This window comes from Dasypus novemcinctus, chromosome 19 (assembly GCF_030445035.2).
Source record: "Dasypus novemcinctus isolate mDasNov1 chromosome 19, mDasNov1.1.hap2, whole genome shotgun sequence".
Taxonomy (NCBI): Eukaryota; Metazoa; Chordata; class Mammalia; order Cingulata; family Dasypodidae; genus Dasypus; species Dasypus novemcinctus.
This window is the reverse complement of record NC_080691.1, coordinates 31,904,883-31,923,341: the sequence shown is the minus strand read 5'-3', so window position 1 is coordinate 31,923,341 and position 18,459 is coordinate 31,904,883. Positions and strand designations below refer to the sequence as shown.

The window sequence follows — 18,459 nt, the reverse complement described above, 5'->3', positions numbered from 1 at the left end:
ATACCCATCTTTTGATGAGGGTTCTGAGGGTCAGAGAAGAAAACTTGTTCAAGGTCACATAACCACTACATCAGGATTAATTCTGAGAAAATTAATCTCCAAAAAAAAGAAAGCCCCCAAATTTTAAATGGCTCAAAAGCTAGAGTTGAGCAGTTCGGACACCCAGGGTCCCTTTAGCCTGTTGATTTCTACTTCATCAGAATCCTTTCACTTCATGGTTCAAAATGGCCATCATATACACCATCCTAGTCTTTGGGAATAAGTAAAAGAAAGAGTATTCTCTTTCTTTTATATTCACTTACTTTTATATCTCATTGGCTGTTAACTTATTCACATAATCATGTCCAGCTAGGGAGCCTGGGAAATACAGTCCTTAGTCCTAATTCAAATTCAGAGATTCTCTTATTAGAGAAGTCAGGAAGAATGAGTAATGAGGACCTACTCATAACCTTTGCCATAAAGGTGCCAGGTGCTTTATTATTTCTCATTTAACCTAATCTTACAACGGCGGGGGCTAATATCTCCATGTTACTGATGAGGAACTGAGACGAAGAAGAGTTACACAGCTTGCTTTGAAATCAGATAGCCAATACATGCAGAGTTGGGTTTACTTTCAATCTATGCTTTCTCCTGCTTATTAGATACTATAACACCAGCAGAGGGCAGGAGAGAGAACTCTCTGCTAAACAAGGCCTTCGCTATGGGACAGATATCTATATTTTTAATTTTTTTTTACTATTTAATGCATTTTTTAAAAATTTCTTTGTCTTTATTTTTTTTAATGTTATGTTAAAAAAATATGAGGTCCCCATAAAGCCCCCCACCCCCCTCACCCCACTCCTCCCATAACAACAACCTGCTCCATCATCATGGGACATTCATTGCACTTGGTGAACACATCTCTGAGCACTGCTGCACCACATGGTCAATGGTCCACATTATAGTTTACACTCTCCCCCAGTCCACCCAGTAATTCAGCCTTGCTCCTATGCATTTGGGGAAAATCACACCTTCCCTATCAGCCTGCCTTGGGAAGTAAAAGAGGGTGGCTTCTGTAATGTGAAACAACTCCCAACAATATTTGGGGGAAATGTCAAGATGCCGCATGTGTTGTGTGCAGGGATAGAACCCACAGACCTAGCTGCTGTGCTGGAGACACTGTCTGGCTTGCTCAACCCACACACTATTTCTTACCCAGTATGATTTAAAGTAGCCATCCTGTATTGGCCATACCAGAGATAATCCCAGGAGCCTAAGAATCACATGCTTCTCCTTGGATATCAATAACTTCTGCCCATTTGAAAGGGAATTTCCTTCCCTCAACCAGCTCTCTTCACTGGTTTATGAAAGTAATTTTCAGAGGTATTGCTTTTCCTTCTGGGATGCACAGAATGGACTGGACATGCATACACCCAGGGGCTATATTAACTATCTCTTGTTCCCATTAAGGGCAAAAGAAGGTAAGAGAGGCATTATTGCCTAGTGCAGGGAGGTCTTGGCAAACTTTATCCATAAAAGGCCAAACAGAAAATATTTTTCCTCTTCAGGCCATATAATCTCTATGGCAACTATTGAACTCTGTCACTGTAGCATGAATACAGCCACAGACAATTCATAAATGAATAGCTGTGTTACAATAAAACTTTACCCACAAAAGCAGGTGCCAGCCCTATTTGGGCCGTGAGCCATAGTTTTCTTTCTTTTTTTTTTTTTTTAAAGATTTATTTATTTTTTATTTATTTTCTCTTCCCTTCCTGCCCTCCCCACCCCCACCCCAGTTGTCTCCTCTCTGTGTCCATTCGCTGTATGTTCTTCTGTGTCTGCTTGTATTCTTGTCAGTGGCACTGGGAAACTGCGTTTCTTTTTTGTTGATCTTGCTGCATCAGCTCTCTGTGTGTGTGGTGCTACTCCTGGGCAGGCTGCACTTTTTTCGCAGCGGGCGGCTCTTCTTACAGGACTAAGTCCTTGCGTGTTGGACTCCCTTAAGTGGGGGACACCCCTGAGTGGCACTGCACTCCTTGTGGACATCAGTACTGCGCATGGGCCAGCTCACCACATGGGTCAGGAGGTCCTGGGTTTGAACCCTGGGCCTCCCATGTGGTAGGCGGATGCTCTATCACTTGAGCCAACATCTGCTTTCTGAGCCACAGTTTTCTGATGCCTGGCCTAGTGGTATACAAGCTGGCATCCATCAACATCAGCTGCAAGTCCCAGCTCACCCATCTTCTAGGACAGGATGGGGCAGGATGGAGATACCTAATTGCCTTGGGCCTCAATTTCCTCATCTCTCAAATGGGATAAACATACCTACTCACCAAGACTAGAGTAATAAATTTTCTGTTCCCCAAACAGGCCAAGCTTGCTACCATCTCAGGGTCTGTGCACTTGCCCTACTCTTTCTTCTATTCCAAAATGCCCTTCTCCAAGATCTAGCATGGCTGGGTCCATTTCCTGTTCAGTCTCTTAAGTCACATTCTCAGAGGCTTCCCTGACATTACTGTGCAAAGTAGTGAAACCTCCAGCCTAGCACAAGGAAGATGCAGAAACTCACCTGATTAAACAAGGTTGATTCTTTTCCAGATGTGGAAAGATGTGATTTCTGTAGCCAAGGAATTCCCCACACAGGGAATACCAGCTTCTTCCCTTTTCCCGAGTCCACAGACCAGGCTGCATGCAGGAGCTAAAGCTCAAAACAAGGGGAATCCACACATCCTTTTTTCTCCTGTACTTTTTAACCCTGAGCACATCCTGCTTCCATCTGAGTGACTATCTGGACTGACAGTTAAAAGAAAATGAAGGGACAACTTCAAGGCCCTTTGTCCAAGCCGAGAACACACAGTTTTGCTGTCTGGTGACCCATCCCCACTCTACCGACAAGGCTTCCGTGAGTTGCTCAGAATTTTCCACCTAGATTTATGAAATCCATTTTCCCTGAGACAGACAAAGCAGTTTATAGAGAACCAATATCATTAGGTTAATGATTCCCCATAAATTATTATCCACACAGCCCAGCAAATCCTTCAAGTGGAGCATTCATGATGGAGGATCAGTTGTTGGCTTTTCACAATCCCCGGGACAATCCTGACGTAGGCAGGCAGTGCTCCCTAATAAAGGACTGCTTATCAGGGTTGGATCCCCACTCTATAGTAAGCCCAAAGCTGGCCACTTTGGGGCTCCTGCTGCAGCCTGGGTGTGACTTCTCCATCAGAGATGCCCCAAATGAACAACACGGCTGGGACTGATATCTCATTTCATTCTTGACCATGACTTTTCATTTCCCATTGATATCTGATTTATTTATCTGTTTATGAAGAAACCTGTTTGGTTGAAAGTGACAGCAATAGGTATTTGATCAAATAGAACCAAAAATCTCATCTTCCACCATCCTGAATTTTTATTCCTTCATTACTTAACAAAATAGAATTAAGTTAGGAGGAAGCCTGCTCTTGCATTATGCACTGGCCTCATTTCATTGGTCTTTATGCTTCTTCCTGGTGCTGTAGCTTTTCCATGCTACCAAGTATACCTAGTAGGGAACAGTTCCATCTCTCATGTCTGAGGAATTTCGTTCTCCACTCTGATTTTCCCTGGTTCAGAAAGCTGGTAGAGGTGTGCAAGGGACATGAATTTCAAGAGCATCAGATCATCTTTAGCTAAGGTAATTCTAATAAGCCAACACTCTGGGAGGGTTTTCAACAGAACAGCAGAGCTCCTCCCCCCAAATTTAACCTCCTTAGCATCAAGAATATATTTCAATTTGTCCTAAAGCTTTGCTCTTCCTTCCCCAAGAAGGCATCAAGTTCATGTCATCATTACCAAAATTAGCAGAAACTAATTGTCTTGCCAGGTGCCAGGAAGTATGTGGTGTTTTTACATATTTATCCCCATTCTACACATGAGAAAACTTGAGGTGCAGAGAGGATAAATTATTTGTCCAGGGTTCTCTTGTGAGTAAAATATGGAGCTAGGATTCAATCCCTATCTATCTACCACGAGAGCCCAGGTTCTTTAAAACAGTGTGATTCTGACTCACAAAGGGTATTTTCTTTCTCTCCAAGGAAGGAGGGAAAGTAATATCCACCTCTGAGCTAGGCAGGTTTCCATCTTATCTCATTTAATTCTTAAAGTCCTACTATAACATATGCGTCAGCCCAGAATGAAAACTGGAGTTTAAAGATATCAAGCTATTCTGAATCTCAATCCTGGACAACAATCATCACCATTTAAGGCACTGTTTTCTGTGGAAACCTATCCAGACAACAGCTTCTACAGCAGGGGATCCTGATATGAGGTCCTAGGATGGGCTTCAGGGCATTCACGAATTCTTATGAACACCACAGCACACATGAATGTTTCTCAAGAAAGGTCCTTGGCTCTGATCAGACACTTGAAGGGGTTCTAAATCCAAAATAAGTTAAGAAACACTGGTGTAGAAGATGGGAAGCTACACAGAAAATGGTTTAAAAACCCTTGTTGACTTCCAGCTCTCAGCACTCAAGTACCTCCTCTGCAATCATGAAAAATAGAAGACTGATGTCCATCCACCTCTTCAAGGAGAGAGATAACAAGGGGAATGAAATCAGATCTTGTCACTCCCCTGCTTAAATCTCTTCAATGGTTTTCCATCTCACTGAGAATAAAATCTAGACTCTTACCTGCAGCTACAAACAAGGCTCTGTAGGATCTGTTCCTGTGTGCCTCTCCAACCTCAGAACTTGCCATCCTCTCCTTGGCTCATGATTCTGTTGACATCCTGCATGTCAAGCTCTTTCCCATCTTTGGACCTTTGCCCTTTGCTGTTCCCTCTGCCAGAAGTGCTCCACCTTGCTCTCATAGCTGGTTTCTTCTTACTCTGGGACTCAGAACAAAGGTCACCTCATGAGACCTTCCTGGAGCTCATAGGATTTTTAGCATCTTTTGGGTTCCTTCTTAGCTCTTATCACAAACTATGATCATTTTGTCTGTGTTTACTTATTCACTGTCTGTCTCCCTAGCTGGAATAACAACTCATGGGGGCAGGGGCACATCTATTCTGTTCACTATCCCCAGGATCTGGCACTGCACCTGACACAGAGGTGGTGGTCAACACCACTCAGTGGATTGATACCTCACTTCACCTCTCTGAGCCTAGTTTCCTCATTTGAACCTCATGAAATGAAGGCTCAGACATGGGTGATCTTTAATTTACTCCCCAAGACCCAAGTGGTTTCCCAAAGTACCTCAGTACCCCACAGGGAAAAACAAGCAATCAAGTTTTTACTCTCCTAACCCTACCTCCTCTCTATTTTTTTAATATTGCAACTTGGAATAAAATTTCATTTGAATGAAAAAGCAGTTGAAAGATAAGGTTTTAAACTGCTAGACCATGAGCATCTTTCCAAGTCTAAACCTGTAACCAACTATCATGAGAGGTGCCGAGGCAAAGGAATGCTCTGGAGCACGGAGGAGGGAAGAGATGCCACTCAGCTGGGTTAGTCCTAGAAGGATGGATGGAGGAAGGATTTGAAGAAGACCACCAAGGGCAAGTTAGGAAAGCAGGAACAGGGAGGCATGGAGTGTAGAAGCTGTGGGGACCTGTGCAAGCCTCGGAGGCTGGTGATTATCCTACTCTGGCAGCACGAACTGCCCCAGGAGCTATTCTGTGGCTGGAATTGGAAGCGCCATTTCCCCAAAACAGGTGAGGAGATGGATGGCTGCTGATTTTGGCTACTGATTGGTAGACTCAGCTGGCTTAGATATAACCCTGGGAACAGCTGGGGTATGAATCTGCCCAAGCTGGAAAAAGGCCATGCTGCCATTTTGACTCCACCCCAGCCTGAGGGGAAGCCCGGGTGACTGAAAGAAAATCGCAGTGAGGGTAGGAACTGATGTCTTTGACCCAGATCAGCCTGCAGCCCTAGCCTAGGCCTCAGGCCCACCTCTGGCAGGGACGAGGCTGGTAAGCCCTGCATCAGCCTATCCAGGTAACTGTGGTTACCTTTGGCTGGCACAAACTGAATCATCAGAAGTCTACTGGGTCAACTGCGGTCATCTTGGACCCGCACTATATAGATTGCACACCTGCAGCTCCATCCCTACCCCAGGCAGGGGAGAGAGGGACGTGAAGTTTCATCAGTCTCTCTGGGCAACTACAATCTAGGCTTGCATGATTTGGATTATTCCGCACAGCTGTGAAGCTATCCCTACCTCTGGCAAAGGACAATGTTGGGAGAAGCTTCTTTGGTCCCTGGGACAATGAGGGCAGCTTGAGCCTCCACAGCTTAAAGCACCAATTACATGCTTGGCTCCTACTCCACTACCAGCAGGGAGAAAGGGCAGGAAGCCCTAAACTAAAGAGAAAAACTGCACCCAGAATACTCTCGTAAATCGGATGCCAAGACACCAACAAAAAATTACAATCCACACCAAGACACAGGAAGATATGGCCCAGTTAAGGGGACAGGATAAGCCTCCACATGACATAAAGGAGTTAAGACAACTAATCACAGATGTTCAAACAAATCTCCTTAATAAATACAATGAGATGGCTAAAGAGATTAAGGATATTAAGAAGACACTAGATGAGCACAAAGAAGAATTTGAAAGCATACACAGAAAAATAGCAGATCTTATGGGAATAAAAGGTGCAATAAATGAAATTAAAAAAACACTGGAATCATATGACAGCAGATTTGAGGAGGCAGAAGAAAAGATAGGTGAGCTTGAAGAAATGACCTCTGAAAGTGCACATACAAAAGAATAGATTAAGACTTGAATGGAAAAAATTGAACAGGACTCAGGAAATTAAATGACAGCAAAAGGCATGTATATGTGTCATGGGTGTCCCAGAAAGAGAAGAGAAGGGAAAAGAGGCAGAAGGAATCTTTGAGGAAATAATGATAGAAAATTTCCCAACCCTATTGAAGGACATAGATATCCATGTCCAAGGAGCACAACATACTCCCATTGGAAAAAATCTGAATAGACCAACTTCAAGACACATACTAATTAGAATGTCAAATGCCAAAGACAAAGAGAGAATTCTGAGAACAGCAAGAGAAAAGCAATGCATGACATATAAGGGATATCCAATAAGATTAAGTGCTGATTTCTCACCAGAAACCATGGAGGCAAGAAGACAGTGGTCTGATATATTAAAGATACTACAAGAGAAAAATTTCTAGCCAAGAATTTTATATCCAACAAGACTGTCTTTCAAAAATAAGGGTGAGATTAGAATATTCACAGATAAACAGAAACTAAAAGAATTTCTAAGCAAGAGACCAGATTTTCAGGGAATACTAAAGGGTGTGCTAGAGCCTGAAAAGAAAAGACAGGAGAGAGAGGCCTGGAAGAGAGTCTAGAAACGAAGATTATTTTAAGAAAAGTAACTACAAGTGTCAAAAGAGTGGTGAAAATAAATTAGGACAGGTAAAACTCAAATAGTCAGGAATAAACTTACCAAAAATGTAAAGCACTTGTATTCAGAAACCTGCAACCCAATGTAAAAAGAAATAAAGTCCTAAATAGCTGGAAGAATCATTCATGCTCATGGACTGGAAGACTAAATATCATTAAGATGTCAGTTCTACTCATATTGATGTACAGATTCAAAGCAACCCTGATAATTCCACCAGCATTTAAAAAAACCTGAAAACATATTATCAAATTCATTTAGAAGGTTAAGAGTTCTGAATAGCCAGAAACATCATAAAAAGGAAAAGTGAACCTTCATCTCCAGACTTAAAATCATATTACCTAGCTATAGTTGTAATAACAGCATGGTACTGGCATAAAGACAGACACTAGACCAATGGACCCAAATTTATGGTTCAGAAACAGACCCTCATGTGTATGGCAAGTGATTTTTGACTGGCCTGTCAAACCCATGCAGTTCAGGCAGAACAGTCAATTCAGCAAAATGGTGCAGAAAGAACTGTGTATCCATAGCTGAAAGAAGGAAAAAGGACACCTATCTCACACTTTATCCAAAAATTAACTCAAAATGGATAAAAACCTAAAAATAAAAGCAAGAACCATAAAAGTTCTAGAAGAATTGTAGGAAAATATCTTCAAGACCTCTTGGTAGGTGGTGGATTCTTAAAGGATATAAGAGAAGGACTGAGATGGACTACTGATGTTTAATGTATGTATAAGTTTTAATTAGCTTTACTGTAAAAGTGTGGAAATGTACAGAATGGATGGTATAACAAATAGTTAGTAATAGCTAGTTTATAAATGGGGATGTGGCTGAAAATGGTAGTCCAGGTATGTGAATGCCAATTGACAGACTGCTAGAGAATAATCTAGGAACTGAATAGCACAGTAAACCAGGAGGTAGATGAGAATTATGGTTCATGGTACAGATGCAAGAGTGTCCTTTGTGAGCTAGAGCAAATTGTACATCACTACTGCAGGGTGCTGGGAATGCATGGGAAAAATACAACTGGAGTGACCTATGAACTGTGGTTAGCAGTAATAATATAATATTCTTGCATCTATGCAAAGATGTACGGTATTGATAATGGGGCAGTATGGAAAATGTGAGCCAAATGTATACCATGGACGTGGTAACAATCAGATGATATTATCTTATCTGCAACAAGTGTTCCACCACTGTGGTATGTTGACAGAGGGGTGTTGTTTGGGAATTCAGCACATGTACATGATTGTTTTATAAGTTTACAATTTCTGTCATAAAAACATATTTAAAAAATAATAGGATGGGTTGGGGGGAAAACACACCAAATGTAAGATAAGGATTAAAATTAGTAGTAAGATTTTGACACTATTCTTTCATAATTTGCAAGAAACAAGGTAATGCGAGGTGTTGGTGGAGGGTTGACGTATAGGGCCCCTGTATGATATTATGCATCATGTCTGCTTTGTAAGTTCACAAGTTTTACTATACATTTAATTGTTTATGTATGTTCATATATAAATATTATGAAGATAATAACAATAGGGATGGTTGGGGGAAAATACTTTGTTTAGTAGTAATATTTTGACAATGCTCTTTAATCATTAGTTAAAAAGGTTTAACAGCAATGTAAGATGGTGGTAGGGTGAGTTATGAGAGTCCTGTATGATGTTATATATGTTTGTTTTGTAAGTTCACAACTATTACTATACATTTATTTTTCATGTATGTTTGTGTTGGGGTGATATATTTCAATAAATTAATTTAAAACATAAATAAATAAATAAAAATATAAAGATTAAAAAAAGAAATTCAGCCAGATAGTTTAGCCTGGCTGGGGTTCAACCAGCTTGTGTAGAGGCTGATGGGTGTATTGCTTAGGAGGGGAAATTAACATATTACAAGGGGAGGGGATGTATTGAGTTAAACAATAAGCATAGGTAAAGTACCTTATAGACCTTATAGGAAGTTCTGTACGAGAGAGAGGAGGAGGAAGAAGAGGAGGGAAGTGGAGTGGAGGGGAGTGGAGGGGAGAGGAGGAGAGGAGATGTGAGTGTGTGATTATCTTTTGAACAGAATGCACTGGGATCAGTAGAATTAGATGAAATGGCCCAACAATAAAGGGAAAGGGGGGTCTAGAGTGGAATTTAGGAGGATATTATGTAGATACAAGGGAAGATCATTCCAGAGACACATTAGTCAGGGTTATGGAATCTGGAGTTGGACACTGTTCTGGTTTCCTAAAGCTGCTGAAGTAGATACCATAAAATGGTATAAAATGGGTCAGCTTTTAAAAGTGGGAATTTTATTAATATTAACCTACAAGTTTACAGTTTTGCAGCTGAGAAAAATATCCAAATTCAGGCATCATCAGGCAATGCTTTCTCTGTGAAGACTGGCTACTGGTGATCCTGCACTCCTCTGTCACATGGCAAGGCACATGGTGGTGTTTGCTGGTCTCTCCCTTCTCTTCTGGATTTTGTTGCTTTCAGCTTCTTACTTCAGTAGCTTTTTTTCTTTGTCTGAACTTCATTCTTTTATAAAGGACTCGTAAGATGATTAAGACCCATCCTGAATTAGGTGGGTCACATTTTTAAGATCCTGTTTACAATGGGTTCACGCCCACAGGAATGGATTAACTTTAAGAACACACTTTTCTGGGGTCTATATGGCTCTAAACCATCACAGACATCCTGGGATCAAATCCCATCTCCACCATTTCATTCCTACAGGACCTCAGGAACAGTGCTCAACCTCTCTGGACTAGTTTGTTCATTTGCAAAATGGGGATAACAACAGCATGTACCTCACAAGGCTGTTGTTATGATCAAATGAGTTTATCCATGTGGATATTTACAGCCATGTCTGGCACTCAACAATGGGTAGCTATATTAATTGTTTTGGGTTACAAGGTGGCAAGTAAAAAGGTGTGACTGAGCCAGGAGCTTACAGATTTCTTGACACAGGGTCTGCTTCTTTTCTACCCCCAATGGAATGGTTGAAACTCTGCAAATAAGCTCCATATTCACGAGCCCATGTAGTAGCAAGTATTCTACCTGAGTTGACTTAGCAATTGCAGCTAAGAAGGTACTGCTCCCCTGCCTCTGGCCATCACCAAAGAGTATCAAAGCAATCCTGAGAGTGTACGGAGAGCTCAGAGAACTCCACTCAACACGGTAGCTGAGCAGACAGAGAAATAATGGATAAAATATAACACAGAAAACATCAAATGCATAGGTTGGCTCAAAAGTGAAAATAGAAAAAGGAAAAGAGGACCCAGGTATCAGAGAGTAACAGAAAACTAAATCAGCCAAATAGTCTATGTGCTACAGAACTGCTGAACTTAGTGGGTCAGAATTTCAATGTCTGGGGAGCAGAGTGGAGGCCACAGGAAGGGGGCTGATGAAGGGCTCCCTTTCCAACACAGGGAACCACAAAGGGCTTTCCATTCATTAAAGGGCCAAAAGAAAGTTTCCCCCACTGGGCCAATCACCCCAGACCATGGGTGGAAAATGAATCACTGGGAAAAATTCAACTATCAAGACTGTATCATGAACCTCCTCAGTCATGGGCCCCTGGGAATCCCAAAGTAAAATTCCCACTGATGATGAGTCCACAGATAAAAATTATAAAGAAACCAAGTGCCCATGTGAATCACAGATACAACTAATGAAAGATTTCAAACCACAGAAGCTATATGCAGGAGACCTTTTTAAAAAGTCTCTTTGAGGTTGTTGTGTATGTTCAGTAAAATAAAGGAAAGAAAAATGAAGTCAGCAGTGGCTGCTAAGCATTAATCACAAGTCACAAAGCCATATGAAGGTGATTTATGTGGTAAGCTTTGTATTATCACCTATTTAGTCTCTGTGTTCTAGTTTTAAGGATGTGATGCAGAGGAGTCACAAAAAGGACACTCTTGGCTATAGGACTGTAGGCTGGTACAACTTTTCTAGAAAAGTCAAGTTACCAAAATGGATCAGAAGCTTTAATTTTTTGTACACATTTTGGAAGAATCTACTTTCAAAGTTTATTCTAAAGAAATAATAATGGATATGGGCAAAGATTAGTGACAAGAACATTTTTACAGTGCGGTTTACAATAATGAAATATTGAAAACATCTTAAACATCCAGCAGCAGGGGATATGTCAGATAAATGAGATACATCCAGATGTTGCGATTCTAGGCAGGCATTAAGATGGATATTGTACAATGTTTGATGACATGGAAAGAAGTTCATAATATTATAAGTAAAAAAGCAGGTTATGGAACTGCATGGGCAATATGATTCCATTTTTATAAATATAGGATAAATACTATGGTATAATTGTAAATTATGAAATTATGAAAAGATACTACAGAAAATGAATGCCTCATACAGGATCATCTTTGAATAATAATGCATTCTCATTGATGGAAAGACAAAACTGGTCCAGCAGAAGAATATAAAGTCTCTTTAATTGGAAAGAACATGGAAACTCTGGGCAAAGTTATATGAAGCACAAAATAACAGCCGCTCCCAGACAGAAATATGGTTTGGTTTTGTTTTTTTAAGATTTATTTTTTATTTATTTCTCTCCCTGCCCCACCCTCCCATTGTCTGCTCTCCATGTCTATTCGCTGCGTGTTCTTCTGTGTCTGCTTGCATTCTTGTCAGCAGCACCAAGAACCTGTGTCTCTTTTTATTGTATCATCTTGCTGCGTCAGCTCTCCATGTATGCGGCGCCACTCCTGGGCAGACTGCACTTTTTCACACGAGGCAGCTCTTCTTATGGGGCACACTCCTTGCACGTGGAGTTCCTCTACATGGAGGACACCCCAGCATGGCATGGCACTCCTTACATGAATCAGCACTGTGCATGGGCCAGCTCACCACACGGGTCAGGAGGCCCTGGGTTTGAACCCTGGACCTCCCATATGGTAGATGGATGCTCTATCAGTTGAGCCAAATCCACTTCCCTATGGCCTTCAATTTGTCCAAAGTTCTCCATGAGGGTGATAGCTGTCAATGATACTATTTTAGGAGCATTCACCCCTTATAGTGAAGGTTCTCATCCTTGCTCCCCAGGCCTCCCCTCTTCCCTGCCTCCTTTGGATAGTCTGGCTACCTGTCCACCTGATCACCTAGACAATTCACTGTCTAGAGTTGGTCACATGGTAAGGAACTGCAAAGTATATTCTTCTCTTGCACCAGGAAGTAGTATAAGCCAGACAATGGGGACTCAGGCAATTCTGATCACCCCATTTTTTAAAGCGCTTGCCATGGTGAGTGATACTGTCCCAATAAAATTAATCTAAGAAGGAAATACGTGCTTTGTCTCCAGAGGGAAACCATTCACATAAGTTCACTGGCTTTTGTTTTGTTTTGTTTTAAATGCAAGGAATTTCCCAGGTCTTGTCCCCCTTCCACAGACACCTGAAACTTACCCTTTCAGGAAGAGACCAAATTCAGAATACAAGACTATGCACTGTGATAGGCCCAGTACTAACTCAGTGGCACAGGAGCAGCATCCAGACCCCACGTGCTTTTTATGCTGTCACTCTCATGGCCTCAGGATGACTGCTTCTACCTCCCGGAATTCTATCCAAAGGCAGGAAAAGGCATGTCTCATGGTGCAACTCATTTATCAAAAAAGGAAACCTTTTCCCAGATCTCCCACCCAGCAGATGTGCACACCCCCTGCTCCCACACCTAAACCAGTCACTGGCAGGAGAACTGAAATGATCATGGTTGTACTGAAATAACCAACATTCATCACCTGGGAGTTTGGGAAGGGGTCCGTGGGACACATCAATGCCCAGGACCTGATCTAAATTGGGGCTCTGTTAGCAAGAAAGAAGGGAGAAGTAGCTGTTCAGTAGGAAACCAACTGTTTTCTACAGAAGGAATGGGTAATGCTTAATGTAGGTCAGGATTCATCAACATAATCTCTCAAGAATGATTTCTGGAACAACTACTCAGTAACAGATGCCACGACGGGCACTATGGCATCAAAGGAACCAGACATAGACCCTACTCCCAAAAGACTCTCAATCCAGTAGAATTGGGTCAAACATGTATCAAACATAATCATAGGTTGTGATAGAGGTAAAGATTGATGTCTTATTCACAGATGAAGCATGGAAGAAGGACTTGAAGGCAATCAGGGGAGGCTTCTCAGAGGAGGTGACATTTAAACTGCATCTTGAAGGCTGAGTAGGAGTTTACCAGTTAGACAATGTGAAAAGAGTAGTTCATGGAAAGGCAGGGGTGAATGACTGAATGAATAAATGAAAAAAATATATAAGAAGAAAATTTAAGGGAAAACAAGCCTTCCAGTGAGAGAAGGCCCTAACCAGTAAGCCCCTTGAGAATGTCGAGAGGAGCCTGTGGGTCACAGTGCTGTGATTATATGCACCAATGACTGTACAACTTCAGAATAATTACAGGTTAAGAAAGTGAAGTGCATTCAAGTATGGGCAGAAGCCTTCAGTGAAGTAATAAATCCAAAACCCTTCCAGACACAGACCTTCATGGGTGTGAAGCATCCTAGGAACAGCCAAAACCACGTACAACGGAGACCTGTATCCTAATGCGATGGAAGCTTGGAACCACCTTCCTGCGTGTCTGGGATTTTTCCAAAGAATGAACACGTTGGTGTCTACTATTCTTTCTGGTGATGGGGGAGATTTGAGAGGCTTAAGCAAAACAGAAGACCTGGAGGAAGGAAATGGCCAGTCTTCACTGTGAGCTTCCCCACATTGCAAGGTCTTCCTGAGACCCTGGAAATGTGTGATCACAGTGAACTGACTGGGGACTGTTTAGCCTGTGAGATTTTTTTTTTTTATTAATTTTTTTATTTTTTATTGACTTTGTAATAATATTACATTAAAAATATATATGTGAGGTCCCATTCAACCCCACCCCCCCACCCCCCCTCTCCGCCCCCCCAACAACACTCGTTCCCATCATCATGACACATCCATTGGATTTGGTAAGTACATCTTTGGGCACCTCTGCACCTCATATACATTGGTTCACATCATGGCCCATACTCTCCTCTATTCCATCATGTAGGCCCTGTGAGGATTTACAATGTCCGGTGATTACCTCTGAAGCACCATCCAGGGCAGCTCCATGTCCCGAAGACGCCTCCACCTCTCATCTCTTCCTGCCTTTCCCCATACCCTTTGTCCATTATGTCCACTTTTCCCAATCCAATGCCACCTCTTCTATGTGGACACTGGATTGGTTGTGTCCATTGCACCTTTATGTCAAGAGGAGGCTCAGATTCCACCTGGATGCTGGATGCAATCCTCCCATTTTCAGTTGTAATCACTCTAGGCTCCATGGTGTGGTGGTTGTCCTTCTTCACCTCCATCTTAGCTGAGTGTGGTAAGTCCAATAAATCAGATTGTAGGTGCTGGAGTCTGTTGATAGCCTGTGAGATTTTGTTGCTGATTTTTCCTGAAAAGAATAGTCAACTCTCTTCAACGATTAGAATACAGGCTCACCTGGAGGCAGAGGGATGGACTGTTTGTCCTCTCAGGTCTCCTGTCAACCTTATTCTACAGGAGGCAGAATGCCAGAGGGAATGATGATGGTGGCTGACATTTATTGGGCACTTACTATGTGCCAGGTGCATATGAGGCCTTTCATGTGCATTTCCTCAGATAAGAACCCAAAACCCCACCCCTTCCCAGGAGGCTTATTTCTCTTTGCATAAAGGATAGATTCTCCCTCATCAATACCTTTAAGTCAGTCCACACTTTTCCTTGGAATGACCTTCATCCAGCCAGAGATTCTAAACCTCTTGCTTTTGGTTTCCCTCCCCATCTTACAGCCCTTCCAGCAGGCAGTTACAGATCTGTAAACCTTCCAAGGATGCTATTTAAAGGCAGCCCTTTGTAAACCAAAGAGTGCTTTTGAAACACAAATGGATGTAATCACCCCCTAATTTTCCTGGTTTATGGGTTTGGATTGCTTGCTTGCTTGATTTAGACTGTTAGCGATCCTGTTGAGGGCTGAGAGTCAACAACCTCAGTCTAACTACTTTTGCTCTATTCTATTGTGTTCTATGGAACTCCAGGCATGAATCCAATGGAATAATTTTTGTTTTTCAACAAGTGAGCTTTTCAAAGTTCTCATCTTAGGAAGGTTCAAGTTTTTCCTACCACTCTTCTCTGAGTACATGAAGCATCCTGGCAACATTCGTTCCATGAGAGCCTGAAGGTTCTTCTAGGGAGGAATTGTGCTGGTTTAATTTATATCCTTACACATAACATATGACTGGATCCTACTCATCCCCACACCCCTCTTCGTTGTTCCTCTCATTCCATTCAAGGGGCAAGAATGCAAATAAGGAGAAATGGGTTTCAGGGGTTCAGGCGTGAGATGACAGTGACTTAGGCTAGGGTAGTGGCAAGAGGTGACCAGGAGAGGTAAACTATTTTGTAGTACTGGTCATTGGAAGTATGGGGTGTGGAGGTGAAGAAAATGGGGGTCCCTTATATAACCCCTCATCAACATATTTTACTGACCCTTCAGAGCTCTTGTCAAATTTTGTAATCACAATTATTTGTCCATTGTCTGTCTCCTGGACTGCAAATTCCAGGAGAGCAGGAACAATGTCTCCTTTGTTCTCTTCTCTATATTCAGTGGGCAGTAGAGGGCCTGGTAAACACAAAGCCTCAATAAATATGTGTGTAATGAATAAATAAATGAAAGAATTCATTAACATCCTCATCCCTCTCAAACACATACACATAGAAGCCTAACCACAAGAATGCACATGCTTCATCCAATGATTGAGCTCCCTAAGTTGGCTTTAAATCTTGAAAGATGGAAACACTGACAGCTCTCCTTAGCAATACTCCAGGCACAGAAACACAACTATCCAGTTTCAGGGTGGCTGATCAGAATCATAGCCTGATGAAGAACTGAACCAAGACTTAACAATCATCTAACCCAGGAGTTCTCTAGTTTTGGGAGTCATGGACACCTTTGAGAATCTGATAGTAGCTTCTAGAGCCTCCCCCTTTCCTCACACATTCACTTGAAAAGTATTTCAAAAACTTCACTGACCACACACGGACCATTTCAAGGTCTGTTTAAGAATCACTGATTTCTAATCCAAGTCTGTCATTTTACAACCTGTGGCCAGAAAGGGAAAATGTGCCCAAGATCACAACTAGAAAGACAGAAGGGAAAGGGAACCCCTCTTTGGGCTGTGAGTTGTTACACCTCTCTCATTTTCCCAGAAACAGCCAATACATTCATCTAGCGCTGGACTTTTCCACTGAAAATTCCTTGTTTGGTATGCAAATGCATCTTGAGAAATTTCTTTGGGACCAAAATCTCCCCAAAATAGGTTTGAGGTTTTCTGTGTGTGTTGCAGCAGTGGGAGGAGGGAGATATAGCTTCTGTTGTTAGTTGGGGAAGTATTTTTCTTTTTAATTTTCTTTTTACTGTTCTCCCAAGTGTTTTCTGGCTCAGAGGTGAACCAGAAGTCAGTTCTCCTCCATAGGATTAGTTAACAATCTCTGACAGGGCTGCATTCTCAGTGGAAGTCAGAACCCCTGCAAAACACTGAATTATTCACACCAAACAATTGCTGATGGAGCAAGTAGAATTTTGCATGTCAAAGCAAGACTCATTAAACTCAGGGCTTTACTAACGCAAGCACCATTGGGGTCCAATTTATAGGTGCTGCTTGTCATCTGTCTCCCAAAAGTGTTGATGTGCCTCTGCCCACATGGGCAGAACAAGCAAGCCCATTTCTGTCTGTGGCCACACTCTGCCCTTCATCCATGCTATCAGAATTTGGACCATGGAGTCTTCCAAGTCAAAAGCCCTGTGTGTGGCTGAAAGACAAGCCTGGTTACATTTTTATGGGGATTTCTAATCCAAAGATGCTATCTTTCTCAGGAATCGCTGGATGCAAGGAAAGGAAACCACCTTCATCGACTCATATAAAAAGATGTTCATCGGAAGGGTAAAGAGAAATTTCGTAGATCTCAATGGTGGAGAGCACCACTGGACCTTGTAAGAACTAAAAGTCATCATGTAACTATGCTTTCCATTCTTCCTCCTCTCTCTTCCTCTCTCTGGAGCCACATGGTAGAATGAATGAATGAATGAATGAAATGAATGAATGAATGAATGAATGGAGAGGATGAATAATAAGTGAGTAGGTGAATATTAGGGACCAGGTGCATCACTTAAGGCAGGTGGCCACACAAGTTCTGCGTAAAATTGGCCCCTGATAACCTGGGATGAAGTGTAACCTGAGCCCTTGGGGGGAGGTAAACATGAGTGTCCATGGTCCAAAATCATCACTGAGCACAGTTTTTCCCTCCTAACACTGAGACTCTGGGGACTTCATCCAAACTCTCTTAGCATATCTGAATGAGATGCGGGGAGAAGTGGGAGGGTGGAGAATGGAAGAGAAGGAACAAAAGAAGAGTGAAAGAAAAAGACAAAGGACATCAGAGAGGCAGCCTGCTATCGATGGTAGGAAGTAAGCATCGCCATTGGATAAGCTACATCAATCCACACGTGGGTATTTTTGTATTTCTTGTTGTTGTAGCTTTACGTCTATTTTGATGAGGACTTTATTTTTTCACAGTTTCAGGGAAATAGAATTACCTACCCTGAGCCATTCTGAGGACATACTTACAAGTGACAGGAACTCATAACTTTGTATTATCACCTATTTCCTCTATTATAAGAACCTGGTTTTCAAACGTTTCTTACATTAGACTCAGTCTGCTCTCTTGGAACAATCACCTCTATTCGTATTTCTGCTGCCTCTTCCACATGGCAGCCCTTCAGTCAATTAAAGCTAACTCTCCCCACCCACACAAATGACCGCATCTTCAGACTCAACACCCACCAGATGCTCAGTCAACCCCAGTTACCCTGGGCATCCTGTGCTACATCGGCCCATCCTGACTAAGCATCATGTGGCCCACAGAGGTTGAGGTGGATCTGATGAGACAGGAGTCTGGGATAATGACAACATCTGGATGTTCAGTTCTAACCAGTCCCAAGTCCCACCCAGTTAAGAGTCTGCAAGGAGTC

General features: G+C 42.2%; 1 protein-coding gene across 2 annotated transcripts in view; it reads right to left on the bottom strand.

The window, feature by feature from the left end:
• WSCD2 (WSC domain containing 2) overlaps positions 1-18,459 on the bottom strand; it is a 348,664-nt gene that overhangs the window by 267,738 nt on the left and 62,467 nt on the right. The window contains exon 1 of one of the 2 annotated variants that reach the window (XM_071209825.1): positions 4,656-4,783. The exons of the other annotated variant lie outside the window; for it this stretch is intronic. The gene's annotated coding sequence lies outside the window, so the exon portion shown is untranslated. Of the gene's footprint in view, positions 1-4,655; positions 4,784-18,459 lie in introns of those variants that run through there. 2 annotated transcript variants of the gene reach the window in all.